The sequence below is a fragment of the Microtus ochrogaster genome, chromosome 18 (assembly GCF_000317375.1).
Source record: "Microtus ochrogaster isolate Prairie Vole_2 chromosome 18, MicOch1.0, whole genome shotgun sequence".
Classification (NCBI taxonomy): domain Eukaryota; kingdom Metazoa; phylum Chordata; class Mammalia; order Rodentia; family Cricetidae; genus Microtus; species Microtus ochrogaster.
The window spans coordinates 45,182,075-45,193,870 of record NC_022020.1 but is presented as its reverse complement, the minus strand read 5'-3'; positions in this window follow the sequence as shown (position 1 = coordinate 45,193,870).

Below are 11,796 nucleotides of genomic sequence, written 5' to 3'. Positions count from 1 at the left end.
AATATATCTCATTCACTTCAAAGCAAACCTTTTAGTTACCCATTTTGTTATGTTCCACTGAAACAGCAAGCCTGACTTCAAATTACAAGCAAGGAAATTGTGAGGCCAGTTAATATTTATCGCTGTGTCTTGAAACAATAAGAGACTCTGAGTTGCGTTTCTACAGTAATATGGAAGTGGGCAGAGTCTAAAAGGCAGTAATTCATGACTCGGGAGGAGAAGAAGTGAGCAGCAAGTTGACACTAAAGCTTTAAGACAAAATTCCTAATGTAGTTCATTTATTTTAAAACATAGAGTTCCTTGTTCCTTACAGGGTGGGTGATAGGAATTTTGTCCTAGGCACACTGATATTAAGTCTGTATAAAGAATACACAGTGCTTCAGAAAATTAAAAATAAAGCTTAAAATTCTGACTCAGGTGGTTTTGTCATCCAAGGGGGGAAAAGATCATTCCTTTTTCTATTCCCAGTCATACATTATTCATATTCTTATCTTGTTCCCAGAAGACAAGTGGACATGAAGCCTAGAAATAATAGCAACCCATTCCTCTGTTAGCTGTGACAGAATGACATAAACCACCAAAGAGGGAAGGGCTCATGAGTGAAGGTCCATAATTCATTATGATCAGTGCAGGGCAGCAGGTGGCTGCATCTGCAGTGAGAGCTTGCAACAAACTTGCCATATCTTGGTGGATCAGGAGGGACAGAGATCACCAGACACAGGCTGGACTATAACCCTTAAACCCAAACACTCTGTCCCTATGTCTTCAGCTAGGGCCAGAGTTCAAAAGGCTCCCCACCCTTTCTAAACAGTGCAACTATTTGGGGACCAAGTATGTAAATACATAAGCCTACTGGGGATTCTGTGTTAAAGAGTTTGTGAGTTTTTCAACTACATTCAGGACTCTGTGCTGTTGAATAGGTTTCTCAAGTCACAGCGAAAGACTCCCTCCTCTGTTTGACTGAGAAGCAAGAAGGGTAGCTTCACTGGTCTACAGCACACAAGGCAGCAAGCATATGATGGTCATACTTTATCCACTACTTCATGCATGCTTGGAAGTCTCATTATGGTAGTCCCTGAGAGGCCACATCTGCGGTTTTCCCAGAGGACTCAGCAGCTTTCCGTACTGTTTCTCAGAACTCAGTCCTCTCTTAACTGACATCTAAGAATGCAACATATTCTTTAGATGCTGGATAAAATTGTAACATTCTGCTCATTCTACTCAGAAGCTCTTATTCTGTTTGGCATATGCAATGTGGGAGTGTAATAAAGATGAACAGAAATCACATTCTAGAAGTACTCCTTATTTACGTGGAGCCTACAGTGATGTTGTGGGACATGCTACACACTTTGTGTTCCACAATTTAAATTATACGTTTAACGTGAACAAAAAAAAAATGATGTATCTATCACAGTTTCATGAATACTCTGAGTATGTATACAATGTAGTCATCATCAAAGAGGATCAATGCTATATTTAATAAGGTAATTAGAAGCTTGCATTTATAGACACCACAAGGGTAATAGAGTGTCATGAATAACAGTAGAGCCAAGCCTGAAAATGCTCGTATAAAATTATATAGGGACGAAACCAACTTAGTTTCTATATCAGTAAGTTCTGAAGAGCTTGACATTATATACACCAACAGTCTTGCGACTTCCTTTCTCATGTAGACAGATAAGCAATTAGACAAGCATAGTCCATTTGACAGTAAAGGACATATGAGGTGGCTCTTGGGAAACATCTGGACAGAATGATGCAATAGAATTTTCATGGGCACTGATAAGAAAATAATACTAGATAAATACATCTCTTCTCTCTTTATTCTTTTTTTTTTGCAGATCGGTGATTATTTTTATTGAACACATTACATATTGAATGTAGTCCTATACATTTAAATTTTTAGTTTATAACGTGTGAATGCAAGTTGCTTGGCATCAGTTACCCATCATAAGATGTTTGCAAAACATTAATCTATCATAGCATCCTTCAAAAGCTCAGGTTTATTCTTATATGTTCATTTCGTTACTTAATAAATTCTGACTTTTATTGATTACAATTTTATTTAATACAAAAACATTTCAGTAAATATCTTCATAACTGTTAGAAGGAATTTTACATTATTGGCTTTGGATAAATTCCTAGAAGGAAAAGCATTTGGTAATAAACATCAGCCAATGTATTTAAGACTTTTGATAGATCTGAAAAAATATCTCTGCAACCAGCTGTGTACCTTATTTATTGATATTATTTAGACATTTTATCTCATATATAATTATTGTTTTTTAATTTATATATTTATCTTAAGCCTGGGCCACAGCCTTCCCACATCCTCTCCTCCAAGTCCCTCTCTCTCATCCTCCCCAATTCCCTCCTTTTCTGTCTCTCTCTAGGAAAGGGCAGGTCTCCGATGACTATCAATAAAACATAGCGTATTAAGTTGCAGTAAGACTAAGCACCTCCCCATATAGTAAGGCTGGGGAAGATGACCCAGTGTGAGAAATATGGTCCCAAAAGCCAGTAAAAGAGTTGGAGACAGACTCTATTCTCACTGTTAGGAGTGCCCCCATAGGAGAACCAAACTACGTAACTGTCACATCAATGCAGAGAACTCTCTTCCTGGATCATCTGAATAACACTAGAGTAAAATTCTTCAAAGTACCCATTTGGCAAGTCATATGTGTAAATGATGCAGGAGCTGGCTCTCTGTAGGGAGTGAGACAAAGGGGCCCATGGTAAGAATTGCAAGTTGATCACATATGTTGCAGTGAAAATAGATGCTGGTGTTAAAAGGAAGCATGGGGTTAAAACAGGAAAACTAGAGATGCTGAAGATGAGAAACCAAAAGCTTGCAGTAGGCACTGGATAGCCAAGTAGGCCTGATCAGAGATGGAGAGGCTCTGAGAAGCAAGGCCAACAGTTAGCTTCCATGAGATCTGCTCACTGGGGAATGTATGTTAGATACTCTTTCTCTTTTACATATTCTTGTTTCTATTGCAGCTAACTGTAGCAGACAGAATTGTTAGCAATAATGGCTACTAATGCCACCTGTATCAGGAAAGACACCTCCTAGACCATCTTGTAGATAGTGGGTTACCTAAGAATGATTGTGGCTGTATCAATAGTTGTGATGGGAGTTACAAGCTTACCACTGAGAGTGAGAATAAAGCCAGCATGGCCAAAGTAACTTCAAGTGAGACATCTGCAGTGTGTAGTAACAGCAACCAATCCCTAAGGACTAAGAGTTGAGGCCAGTAACTAAGGAAGTTGGAAGTAGAGAGTAGTAGAGGGGACTTGACACCCTAACTGCCTGAGCTGCCTATGAATGGAGCATCATCATTTCCCTGGCTGGGTCAAGGGGACATTCAAGGAGTATGTGGCTCAACACACGCACACATGCACACACACACACACACACACACACACACACACACACACACACAATTTGACTAATTTCAGAGACATTACCTCAACTTTAGTTCATTTTTCTACCCTAGTCCCGTAAAATCCCCTAGACAATGAAGTTTAATGGCTTCTCCTCTCTTGAACCCCTCTACTCTGGGTTTCTCGAACTTTTCCTTTATTTATTGCCTTCTTATTTCTCACTTTCCCTTTCTTTCCCACTTCTCTGTTGAACTCCTTGGAAAAGCTCATCCCTCCCTTTGCTTACTCCCACAGATGTTCATACTGTTAATCTTCATTGGCAGGAGACAATGAGCTCTGTGGCCACTCTGATGATCTTTCATGATGTTCAGTTTCTGGAACCCTAGATCCGTGGGGGTTCAAGCACAAGGGTGTGGAGAGAGGAACTGCTGCACTTAAAAAAAAAATACCAGAAACACTAGCATGTTTACATTTACATATTATGTGTGCATGGAGTTATGCTGTTGAGTCCCAAAATAATACAAAACATCCTACATCTTTTGAAATCACCTTATTGTATGTTAATTGAACATTTTACATTTTATGCTTTCACCACATTTTCTGTGTTGATTTATCACTTTTAGGTCCTTTTCCTTTGCATCTCATTTCTTTTTGGTTCCCCCTCCCTTTTTTTTTTTTTTTTTTTTTTTTTTTTTACAAATTGTCATATGTTTTACAGTATGTGTATATAACATTTATATGTACACATATATGTTTTATGGTGTGTATACATATGTGTGTGTGTAAAATTTGTATCTGTACTTTAGATGTAGAATGGAAATTTGTTAATAATATATTCCTAAATTTTTCTCATTTATCTCAGTGAAAGGCAATGAATTTTCTCTGTATAATTTAAGTAAGAGATCTTCTATTTCATTTTACTTTCCAAGACATTTACTGTGTTCATAATGCTGGCTTGATACTTTTCCCCTTCTGTTTGCACTGCTCCGAAGATCAGCATCTTGTATTCTAACACCTGAAATTCTTACCTGTGTGCAGTCTGTCTCTGTTCTCTAGCGGAATGCAGTTAGTGAAGGCCTATATCAAAGAAGTAGATGGCTCTGCTGGTCTGGGGTTCAGAGGGAAGAATAGGCATTGGAATGGTCATTGGGAATTGTCAGCAAATGGAATCACATTGCTTAAGATTACTATAAGAATTAGGGTAAATGATAATTTGTAAATACAGAGGAAAGGAAACTTGCTCACATTTGGAGGCTAAGAAACTAAATGCCCAGCAAAAAATGAATGAGGACCAGATAGTCAGATTCAAAAAGGAGATTAAAAAATGTTTCTAGAAGAAGTATGCTAACAAATGAGCTTAACCAATTTAGTGATTGGACATCTCCCCACTGAGCAATATGGAGACCATGTAATTTTAAAAGATGAGGGTTGGTGTGCCTAAAAATTCACACTTGTTTTAAAGAACGCAAAGATATGTGCCCTATCTGGTATAGGGTTTAGAGCAACACGAAGTTGCTTTTGCTTTTTGCTATCATTCATGGTTGATTTGTTTCTGCTTTTATTTTGTTTTTAGGATAAAAGATGTTTTAATATGATTATTTGCTATGAAGAAGGATCTAGGTAGAAAAGAGATTTTTACCAAGGCAGGAATGAGGAAAGAGAGGGGTCTGGGTCAATTGCAAGTCCTTCTGTTTACAAATGGAGAGATTGAGGCTGGGTTATACTAGAGAGGGCGCAAATTAAAAATGGTGGGGAACAAAACACATAGGTGTCTAGGAGGGAGAACTTGAAGTAAACCCTCGAGAATTTTTAACGAATGCTTTTGTAGTCTTAGTGAAATAAAAATCATGTCTTGCTTACAAACCATTTCCAGAATGTGAGACTTGATTATCTCTGTGCCATTAATTATTTTATTCCTAGATCGGAAATCCATTCTCCCAATGTTCAAGACATCATTGGGTTTCAGTGTTCACCTGAGAACACACCCTCAGGAAGTATTCTGACCCCCAATCTAAAGGATCCCTCAACTGGCTTACAGGCTGCCTGCCGAGATGCCTGCCATCTGTATCTCATACACTGTACTTTGTCATGCTGTTCCTTGGTTTTATGTATTGGTGGGACACTCGCTATCTTCTTTGAAAGGCAAAAGTGTTCCTTTCCCAGTAATAATTAGCAGTTGAGTGGTGGTAGTGATAACTGAATCTGAATAGTTGTCATGGTGATCATCAGCAGATAAATAGTGATAAGGGATGTTGGCAAGAGGTAGCTGCTCTTGGAAGTAGTTACCTGGAAACAGCGGATAGTATTTTAAAAATGTCTTTGCCCTTGTATTTTGTTATCAAATGAGCAATAAATAAAAGAGCAGTCACATTGACCAATGTACTATGGCTTTTGTACTTGTGTCTCTTTCACGAAAACATTTTTCTATCATTTCTAAGAGCGCCTTTGTGCTCTAACTGTATCAGAGTTGGTTTGATCCCAAAATTCCTCTGTGCTTTGTTTCCCAAGTTCCCTCTCTTTATTTCGTGCTTCATATAATTCACAGAAAAACCCTCAGTTCCCACTCTGCTCCCCTCCATCAGAAACCTTAACTTAGGTTAAGACTGTCTGTCCTATTTCTACTGCTATGTCTGTTCTCTTTATTTACATTGATTCTTTCCCTGTGGCTAGGCTCCAAGAGGAGATGATTTAGAGATAAAAGAGATTATAAAATAAAATTTTACAAGCACAAGACAGCAGGGAGGAGTAGGAAGGGATATTTCTTAATAATCTCTCCTCTAAAACATGTGTTGCTTTGTTCGATCTGACTCCATCAGTCTGCGTGGTAAGATACAGATATGTCTTTGGAGAACAGAAGACAGCAATCTAGAAGGGCTTCATTCAGAGAATCAGTTCTCAGAACAAAACAAGGAAGGTTCAAGGCAGCTCACAGGAACTCTGCCAGGTTCTCCCTGAGTTTACAATTGAAGCTCCAGACAGAACACAGCAAGGTTAGGACACTGCCAGAATGTTTGAGAAGGAAGGAGCAATAGAGATTCCTTTCTTTTCCCATAGGGAAATGAAGAATGTAAAAGCAGAAAGATATAATTGGGTTAACCCAAAAGGGGGCATTTTTAAAAAGAGTTTGAGACCAGACACTTCAGAAATGCCAACCCCATACCACGAGTTCCAGGGAGAAGAATAAAGATGATAAAATTGGATTAAAAAGGTTCTAAGAGATATCTTGAGATTTTCTGTGCCTGGGGAGAGGAGCCTTGGAGGGGTCTCTACAATTCTGCGGCCTCTAAAACAGACGTCAACATTAGCTTGGACACTAGGCTAATGGCTGTACCCAGAGGTTACCAGGCCAAAGACAGATCAGACTAAAGTCTCTATGTTTCTATAATGCATACAGAGCTTTAGACATGAGGTGTTGACAGGAAGCTTGATATACTCAACAGGACCAATGTCACCCAGCACAGTGCCACAAAGCGGGTAGGCAGAGTCGCCTCCTTCACCATGGATGCCTGGTTCATTATGTTAATGGAATTCTGTTCCTAGACTCAAATCCTCTTCAGGGGACATGGTAAGAGCAGAAGAAAGCAACTTGAGTTCGTGGATCTTTAGACACAGCATTTGAACTGAATTTACACAGAATGCTATATTTCTAGGGACAGGAAAAATTGTTTTTCTTCCCATTGAAATTAGCAATTAGAATTTTAGCCTTTTGCACAAATTTGAAATCAAATAAATTGACTTGGTTTCAAAAAAAAAAAAAAAACAGCTTCAGAGGCAGACCCACATTAAAGACCTGCTGATGTACAAGGTGATTGTGGTCTCCATCATGGTGGCGGTGGCTCAGGAGTCCATCAACGGGAAACGTCTGAGATTCCGTTTTAAAATCAGCGCTAATTCTGGCTCAACTTTTTAGACACCCAGTACCCAGAAAATAAAGGCCAGCTTGAAACATTGTCACAGTTTACGTGCTCATTAATTTTATATTGCCCCCGACAGTGAAATGGGAAGGGAAAGAGCTTTAATGAGGAGGTTACTGATACCTCAATGTCCTCACGAACCATCATGGGCCTTCAGCTCTGGTTTTCAGCCTGGAAAGACAAGAGTGAAGCTTTCCGTACCTTTTCTCGAGTTTGACAGAAAACAGTCAGCCAAGGAGTTGGCTAAACATGAAAGTTCACTTCAGCTGTCTCGGAGTCGGCTTTTTTTTTTAAGAAGCCATCACTTTAAACCTGAGTGAAAAGTACTGTGGAGGACTGGGTTAATGAGAGAGCTGGTGCTCTCCTTGAACTTCCTGTCTCTGAAAGCTTCTCGGTATGGGACCCCAATTACTGTCACTTTCCGCGCTGATGCACACTGGACAACCCAGGACTGCCCCTGCCCCCACTCCAGAACTTAATCAGCGCGATTAATCGTTCGTCTTTTAGAATTTCTCCAGCCCTTTGCCATGCTTTCAAACATGGTGGAAGTATGGTCTTTGAGAATGTGCAGGCAGTGGTGTGGCTTTTTGGTGTGCGGCTGCCCTCTGGCGGCAAGAAAAGAACTCCAAGATACCGGGAAATAAAGTGACTCCCTTCTGCTTTCTTTTTCTTTGGGGTTAAGATAAAAAAAACTTGAGTGTTTGACTAGTACAAACTAAGAAATGTGGGTTTTTAAAGGCGGTGTACAAAGATGGGAATGTCCACGAGCAAATTCTGCCGAGATGTAACGCTTTGGATCCTTACCCGACAGGGAAAACTCTCATCTTAACCAGGAAGCCTTCAATGTAGATGTGGACATGCAGAATATGGGAGCTCGGACTTTCTTTAGAGCTGATTTCCATGCCTGTTCACCTTTATCCAGGCTCCTGAGAGAGTTCTAGAGGAGCAGGCATCTAGTTATCAAGTTATGACAAAGGAAAGTCAGAGAAATTAGATTGTGTGCTCTCCCACACTGGGAAAGTTACAGGAATTCTGTCAATGCCACATGCTGAGAAACAGTAATCAGCCTTCTTAATGGTGGGGTCTGGCACTTGTTTTCTCTCTTTGCAAAGAGTCTATATAAACAGAAGTAGCATAACTTGCTGGAATTCGGGTTTACTGTCATTCTGAGTGTGATTGTGTTCCTGCTTATTTAACTCATTTATTTTCTCTATGAATTCCTCCAAGTTGGGGCAAAAGAAGAATTGGAAATTACATATAAGTAACTAAGGGGATGAGAGGATATAAATATCTCTTCTGTCATCAGCAGTTGATATATCTAAAGTCCTCATTACATCCACTAGAAAAGTAGAATTTAAATCGGAGAACTCGGGATGCAGAAGGGACTGAGTGTCCCCAGTTTGTATTCTAGCAGGGCTTCCACCAGCTCCAAAATTGAACTTCTTCCCTCGATAGCATGTTCTGTACGTGTCTCACAGCATTGCAACCGAGAAGAAATGAAGTTGGAGAGTGGAGGAGCTTTTGAGACAACCAAATGTAGAAGGTAGGAGCATGTCTGACTGCTGTAGCTCCTACAATTGCAGGGAACTTTATGTAAAGGTGGGTGCCGCGGTTCAGGTAAATGGACCTCAGACGTGGTTCCTGCTGTCCAGAGTAAATATCTTCTAGGAGAATTGGAGAAAGGTTTATCCGTGATCTTTGTTTCAAAACTGAACATTGTCGGGGTGGAGGAGATGGCTCAATAGCAAGCATGAGAGAATCAGGTTTGGAAAATCAGGCATGGCTGTGCATGCTTGTAACTCCAACATTGGTGAACTACATTTAGGGGAAGAGGCAGTCAAGTTCTGGAAGTTCCCTAGATCATTCATATTCAATGAGAGACCCTGTGGAGAACTGTAAAAAAGACACCCAACATTTTAGAGTGGGCATCGGGGACAGGCTACACCCCAATGAGATACTCTCAAGTGACCTTCCTCTTGCAGAGTGTAGGCCAGATGCCTTGAAAACAGTGCCACCTGCTGGAGAATTGTACTTAGTGCATGATTCTATTCAAATAATATTGTCTACTTTTAAAATACACTTTTATTATCCTTTCTTTAAAAGTATACTTTGTTTTATTTCACTTTTAAACAACAAATTCCTTTCATTCTTTCTTTTTCCTTCCTTCTTTTATTTCTTTCTTCCTTCTTACTTTCTTTTCTTATTCTGGGGATTAAACCCAGAAGTTAAAGCACACTAGAAAAAATATTATGCCATGGAACTACATCTCCAGCCCTGTGTTTGGTTTCTACATGTGAATATATGCATTTTTATCAACTCAGGCATGTAATTATCTATGCACCCCTATATGTCTGTAGATTCTGTATTTTGTCAGTAAGATGAAGTCGAGAGAAAGGAGCAGATACCACGATGCACACCTTTAATCTCAGTACTCAGGAAGGAGAGACAGGAAGATCTCTGAGAGTTCGAATCCCACCTGGCCTGGTCTAAATAGTGAGTTCCAGAACAGCTAGGAATACATGAAGTATCACCCCCACCCCTACACACACACACAAACACACACACACACACACACACACACACACACACACACACAAATGGAAAGGTAAATCAAGCAGGTAGGGGACAGCATATTTAAGTCAGGAGTAAGAGCATAGTGAAGTCTGGAGCCAGGATGGTGCTGAGCACCTAATGTCTGCTAGAAAGTCTCACACAGGCACTGGAGAAGAGGGGGCAGCATTTCCAACCTGACTTTTTCCAGTTGTTTGCACAGAGAGAAATTTGATCAGGTACATGAGTCACCATGTCCACAAAATGGAAAAGAGATGCCATTCTGGCAGTAAATTGCTTCAGTCCCCAAAACCCTTCCCTCTTGCTTAACATTCCCACCTGAAGCCGGGCCAGAGTCTGGAGGACTAAGTGTCTGTTTGGAAGGAAACAAAACCCCCGTCTTTAAAAATCCATGGCTGTAGATGTAAGAATTTAGAGGGTTTGAAATTTAATGGCCCTGTCTAAAGTTCTAAAAGAAATACCTCTTACCTATGACAAAACTCTATTCATTGGTAATATGAGGGGAAAAGTTAAAAAACTCATACTAAACTGTGTTTCAAGAAAAAAAAAAAGGAACTACAAAAATTATATTTAGAGAGAGGAGATGACTCAAAGTGGGAAGACGTTTTCTGTGTAAGTATGAGCAGCTGAGGCCAAACCACTGGAACCTCCACTCATCTTGCTGCAAACCCAGGGCTGTGGAGGCTGGAGACAGACCACTCACTGGAGCTCGCTGCTGCCAGTATAGCTCCGGGTCCACGGAAAGACGATGGCTTGTGGGATTGAGTTAGACGGTGATAGAGGTGGACGGCTGGCATACCGCTGTGGACTCTGCATGCCTGCGCATGCGTGTGAGTACCCACAGCATGAATACCTGTGTATACCACGTACATGTACACCCCCCCATACACACACATTTGCACAGTGTGAATACCTATGTGCAGCAGGTATGTGCTAACTGAATATGTGCACACACTATATAGTCACACACATATACACCATACAGTTACACACACACACACACGCTAAAATGTAAAGACTCCCCAAAACGGAGATCTACCAATATACAAATTCAAAAGACCACAGGAAATCCGAAGCCAAGCAGCAAAGGTTTAACCCTTTTGAAGACAAGAGGAAAGAGTTGTCTGGTGTTCACAGACGATGTGCAGTGGAATCTAGAGTTTATTCTGAACGTCTAGCTCTGTTTTTGTCAACGTGACTCAGTCAGCCATATGTCTTTTCTAGAAAGATGGGACAGTGTCCAAATCAGCACAACAAACGCCAGACAGGTGCTCTCAGCCCTTTATCCCACCAGCACAGAGCTGCTTTCTTCCCGGGGTGCTTCTTCACGCTGTAAGCTCAGATGTAATAAATGTGACCTCCAGGAGGCAGAAGAGCACCCTAGTTAAATGGAGGAACCTGGGGCCTCACTTACTCATAGGCCAATAATTAATTTCTCCACTAGGTGGCAGCAACTAGAATACAACCGGAAAAAAACGTTAATTTCAAATCTTTCTGTTTATATTTGAGAACAACAGTTTACAACAGTGTAAACATTCTAATTTTATCCTGGAAAATGTGACCTTATTAGCTTATAGGATTTCAACACACTACCTTAATATAAAACACAAAACAACAAACGAATAAGAAAGCAAACTTTCATGGAGATGCCTTCCAAATAATGAGGGAACTTTTTTTTATTTGAAAAAAAAATATTAAGAATTTAGGTGTTCGGATTTTTTAATCCAATTTAGGGGCCAAGAAAGAGACTAAAATGGTGTTGGTGACAACGAGACTTATTATTTGTTGACCAGTGCTGCCATGTACCAAAAGCTGTATTTAAAAAGCTTAAAAAAACAAAACAAAACAGTGGACCCAGATCAGAAACAACCAAGCAAGGCCAGATTTGCGCGTGAGTCTGGACAGAGCCATTACTGTTGTCCTTTCC